Genomic DNA, 6,270 nt, shown 5'->3' on the forward strand with positions numbered 1-6,270 from the left:
GAAGGTAAAAGCAGAAGTGTTTATTAGTTTACTCCAATTGGGGGATCGGTGGTAGGGTTGCGGGAATAATAATAAATGTATATTCTTAAAAAAATATGTATGTCTATATAGGTATGTGTATGTATATATGTGTATATGTAGGCATGCATGTATGGATATATATATTTACCCCCAAAAATATGGGGGATTGGAAATGATGCAGACAATTACATTGGAAGCAACATTCTTTCCGCAATATTAAGCTGATCCACCCCTTTAAAAAAAAAAGGTTAACAAGAAACGCACTCTCTCTGTCTCGCGCATGAAAAAGCTCTGTGACACTTTATGGTCCACTCATTCAGACTGCTCTTACTTCTTCATTTTTCAGAATACAAGCCTGAAACAATTTCTAAAGACTGTTGACATCTAGTGGAAGGCATAGAAACTGCAATTTGAGTCCTAAGTCAATGGATACTGTAATGGCATTGAATAGAAAACTACAAAACCAAAAAATAAACTACTTCCTGAATGGATTTTTCTCAGGTTTCTGCCTGCCAAATCAGTTATGTTATACTCACATACACTATTTTAACAGTTTTGGAAACTTTAGAAGGATTTATAAACCTTGAGTCAATTGAGACAAGGATTGTGTATGTGCCATTCAGAGGGTGAATGGGCAAGACAAAAGATTGTAGTACCTTTGAACAGGGTATGTTAGGAGGTGCCAGGCGCTCCGGTTTGGTTGTGTCAAGAACTGCTACACTACAACAAGTTGTTCATGCTCTACAGTTTCCTGTGTGTATCAAGAATAGTCCACCACCCAAAGGACACCCAGCCAAGTTGACACAACTGTATGAAGCATTGAAGGCTACATTGGCCAGCATCCCTGTGGAGCGCTTTTGACACCTTGTAGAGTCCAAGCCCCAATGACTTGAGGCTGTTCTGAGAGCAAAATGGGGTGCAACTCAATATTAGGAAGGTGTTCCTAATGTTTTGTACACTCGGTGCATGTCACATTTCACACGGTCTCCCCCTACATATTGCTGTTTAGGAGTTTGATTGACAGGGGGATGAAGGAGTGCTTATATCTGTTCAGCTTACACTGAGGAACCATGTTGCGTCTGCCTGAGGGGAAAAGCTGAAACTCTGGGTGGAGTACATGGGAGAGGTCGGATATTATTTTCTTAGCCTGTCTCCTATTGTTTGATCAAAGACAGCAACAGTCACTGCAGACTATCTCACACCTATCACCTTCATAGCTGTCTGGACCAGGCCATTGATTTGTGATTTGAAGGTAACTGACAAGAATAGGAGCATGACCTTCTGTTTAACTCCAAAAGTCCTGAACCTATGTAGAAAATAAAGGCGTTGATGGACCCTAGAGCATTTGTAAGACTGGACCTGAGTAATGTCCACATTATAGACCCCCACAGGTGAGTGGTCACCAACAGATTTGGGGTCAAAAACCATTTCCTCAGTTTGTTTGACCACTGCACAAACCTCTGTATCTCTGACCAATACACAGTAGTGTTGGTGTCTATACATTAGACCCAGAATGGCAGTATCATCAGAAAACTGGACAACATAGTTATCAGGGTGTCTACGTGTACATTCATTTGTATACAGTGTGAATAGGATGGGTGAACTCTCAGCCTTGGGGGGCACCGTAATGACCTTGGGGCTCAGACAGAGTCTCATTTACTAGTACCTGCTGGGTCCTGTTGGTCAGAAATGAGTGATACCACCTGATGGTGTAGGGTTTGACTGACATCTGTCTGAGCTTACTGAGGAGGATGTGCGGCTGCAATATGTTCAATGCTGAACTAAAATACACAAATAGCAGTCGAGCATAGGCCTTCAGGTTCTCCAGATGTTGCAGGACGAAATGCACTACGCTGAGGATTGCTTCATTAGTGCCACGTTTTGTATTTGGACGCAAACTGATACGGGTCCAACAGTGTGTTTTAGTCTGACTGAAGCTTACTCACCATGATATTTTCAAGACACTTCGTTACAATGGAGGTCAGAGCAACAGGTCTACGGTCTTTGTTTTCTTTGGGAGATCGAAGGCTTTTGGGGAAGATGGGTGATGATAGGGAATGTACAGACCTCTGAAAGACAGGCACCCATGCTAGTGTAAGTTCCTCAGCATAAAGCAGAGATGCAATCGGGTCCTGTTGCCAGTTTGCTTAAAGACTCTTGTGGCCACTCTAGGGATAAATTCTAACTTAGGGTCACAGCCATCAATAACAATGGTGTTGAGCATGTTAACACACTTGGCAGAGAAGTAAATATCAGTCAAACGTTATGTAGAAGTCATTAAGTTAATTTGCCATTGTCTTTTCATCTGTTGTGTACAGTAGTTTTCTGGTGGGAGTCATATTAGTGATGGATTTTATTGTTAACCCTTGTCCTTGAATACTCTTATTATAAGCTGGTTTGCTGGCCAATTATACAAGACTAATTATATTGAGCCAAACACAATTTTATTGTCATCATCTGACTATAGTCAAATAAATGCCATGAGTTATAATAATTGGTAACTCTTCCTAGTAAGCAGTCCTTAATACAGTGCAATTACATGTGTAATTACACTGTAACAAGTATTGCAGTCGACTGTAACGACTCATAGTTACAATGTAATAACATGTACCTGGTAGTAGTTGCAGTCTGTAATTACAGAAGTGTAACAACTAATGCTTGTTATCATGCTTGTTACAAATGGGCAGGTCTCCACTAAATTCACCAACTTATTGCTTCGCTTCTTCTCAGCTGCATCCAATGGGATCCATTGTGGATGCGCTGGGTGTCTGAGAGATTATAGCCTATGCTCAATAGGCTCTAATTACTTAACCATGAATATGCACTGTTCAAAATATACAGTATCTCCAGTCAACATTGTTGCTAGCACTTTCCCCCAAAATATAGCATACCATCTAGATTAACTTGGTCGAGTTTATAAAAACAGATTTTATACGAGAGTCATCCATGATGAGGATTAAGATACTATTTCAAAGCATAGTACATTTAATGTTTGCCTAAGTACAATGTAATCACTAGTTGTAATTACTAATTAAAATGAAGTGTGTCTTGTGGGGTACTTACTTGTAACTAATGTGTACTTATACCCATCCAGACATCCTGGCCCTCATTTTTTACATTTCTGGAAGCGCCATCCAACTGTGAGAATAAACACACTAGTACACCATTGAGTACATGCAATATCCACATAAGTACAATGTAATTACTAGTTGTTACACGGGATTTAGCTAGTTCAAATTCAGTAGATCTTGAGGGGTACTTACTTGTAATTATAGTGTACCTGCAAAGTACGTTACTCATCCTGAGAATCTAATTGTCAGCTTCTGAAAGCGCCATTCCAAGTGAAAAATAAAGACACTAGAACACCAGAGTACATGAAATATCTACATAAGTACAATGTAGTTACTAGGTGTTACATTTAATTTTAACTAGCTGAATCCTGTGTATCTTGAGGAGTACTTACTTGTAATTAATGTGTACTTTACAGTACATCACCCATCCTCACAACCTGGCCCTCAATTTAAAGCTTATGGACGCGCCATCCAAGTGGGAGAATAAACACACTAGTACATCACAGAGCACATGTTATATCTGTATAAATACAATGTAGTTACTAGGTGTTACACAGGATTTAGCTATTTCAAAAGAATTCAGGCCCCTTGATTTTTTCCACATTTTCTTACATTACAGCCTTATTCTAAAATGTATTAAATAAAAACAAGTCTCATCAATCTACACACAAATACCCCATAATGACAAAGCGAAAACCGATTTTAAGAAATGTTTGAAAATGTATTACAAATAAAAAACTAAAATACCTTGTTTACATAAGTATTCAGACGCTTTGCTATGAGACTCAAAATTGAACTCAGGTGCATCCTGTTTCCATTGATCATCCTTGAGATGTTTCTACAACTAAATTGGAGTCCATCTGTGGTAAATTCAATTGATTTGACATGATTTGGAAAGGCACACACCAGTCTATATAAGGCTCCACAATTGACAGTGCATGTCAGAGCAAAAACCAAGCCATGAGGTCAAAGGAATTGTCCGTAGAGCTATGAGACAGGATTGTGTCGATGTAACGGATGTGAAATGGCTAGCTAGTTAGCGGGTACGCGCTAGTAGCGTTTCAATCAGTTACGTCACTTGCTCTGAAACCACGAAGCATCGTTACCCATCGCTCCACAAAAGCCGCGGCCCTTGCAGAGCAAGGGGAAACCCTACATCTAGGTTTCAGAGCAAGTGACGTAACTGATTGAAACGCTACTAGCGCGTACCCGCTAACTAGCTAGCCATTTCACATCCGTTACACTCACCCCCCTTTCAACCTCCTCCTTTTCCGCAGCAACCAGTGATCCGGGTCAACAGCATCAATGTAACAGTATAACTTTAAACAGTCCCCTCGCCCCAAGGCCGCGGATTTTGTGGAGCGATGGGTAACGATGCTTCGTGGGTGACTGTTGTTGATGTGTGCAGAGGGTCCCTGGTTCGCGCCCGAGGTCGGGGCGAGGGGACGTACTAAAGTTATACTGTTACATTGATGCTGTTGACCCGGATCACTGGTTGCTGCGGAAAAGGAGGAGGTTGAAAGGGGGGTGAGTGTAACGGATGTGAAATGGCTAGCTAGTTAGCGGGTACGCGCTAGTAGCGTTTCAATCAGTTACGTCACTTGCTCTGAAACCTAGATGTAGTGTTGCCCCTTGCTCTGCAAGGGCCGTGGCCTTTGTGGAGTGATGGGTAACGATGCTGCGTGGGTGACCGTTGTTGATGTGTGCAGAAGGTCCCTGGTTCGCGCCCGGGGCGAAGGGACGTACTAATGTTATACTGTTACATCGAGGCACAGATGTGGGGAAGGGTACCAAAAAATGTCTGCAGCATTGAAGTTTGGAACCACCAAGACTCTTCTTAAAGCTGGCCGTCCGGCCAAACTGAGCAATTGGTGGAGAATGGACTTGGTCAGGGAGGTGACAAAGAACCCGTTGATCACGCTGAAAAAAGCTCATGAGTTCATCTGTGGAGACAGGAGAACCTTCCAGAAGGACAACCATCTTTGCAGCACTCCACCAATCAGGCTTTTATGGTAGAGTTTATGGTAGAGTGGCCAGATGCTAAAGGACTCTCAGACCATGAGAAACAAGATCCTCTGGTCTGATGAAACCAAGATTGAACTGATGAAACCAAGATTGAGTCACATCTGGAGGAAACCTGGCACCATCCCCACCACCAAAGATGTTTACAACTAATCCAAGATAGACCACACCTTGATGTTTCCAATAGGACACTTGTGAGTTGAGTTGGCAGAACAAGCAAGGAGGTTGTTCAGAAGTCTTATGGCTTGGGGGTAAAAACTGTTGAGAAGCCTTTTTGTCCTAGACTTGGCACTCCGGTAACGCTTGCCACTTGGGTGGCTGGGGTCTTTGACAATTTTTAGGGCCTTCCTCTGACACCGCCTGGTGTAGAGGTCCTGGATGGCAGGCAGCTTTGCCCCAGTGATGTATTGGGCCGTACGCACTACCCTCTGAAGTGCCTTGCGGTCAGAGGCCGAGCAATTGCCGTACCCGGCAGTGATGCAACTGGTCAGGATGTTCAAGGTCATCGTTATTTCGAGCGTGTTGCACAGATGGGCAGACATTAAGCCTTAATTCCTTGACATGCTATAATTCCTGGGATAAATAAATTATTGCACCATTGCGTCACATCCAAAAGTGATAATGTTCAACATTACAAGGTTACATGATTGAATAATGAATCGGATGCAGCTGAGAAGAAGCAAAACACTAAGTCATTGAATTTAGTGGAAACCTGCCCATTTGTAACAAGCATGATAACAAGCATTAGTTGTTACACTTCTGTAATTACAGACTGCAACTACTACCAGGTACATGTTATTACATTGTAACTATGAGTCGTTACAGTTAACTACAATACTTGTTCGTTTAAGTCTTAACTAATAATCAAACATAGATTTATTGGTAAATGAAAAACCGGTAGGCTGTTTGCTGCCCAATTTTACAAGAGTAATTATAATGACCCTTATTCACAAAACACAACAGATGACAGCCGAAGGGACATCATAATGAGTTATAGGCCTAATAATTAAGATTGATTGGTAATAAATGAAAAACTGGTAGACTAACGTCAACATTCCTTTTAGTTTAAGTGAGGTGTTTGTTATGTGTGTTTTGTTAACATTCAAATGGAACAGTATGATTCTCTATCAAGAATAGTGCCTTTTAGCTTGTTTCA

Source organism: Salvelinus fontinalis, chromosome 17 (genome assembly GCF_029448725.1).
Source record: "Salvelinus fontinalis isolate EN_2023a chromosome 17, ASM2944872v1, whole genome shotgun sequence".
Lineage (NCBI taxonomy): Eukaryota > Metazoa > Chordata > Actinopteri > Salmoniformes > Salmonidae > Salvelinus > Salvelinus fontinalis.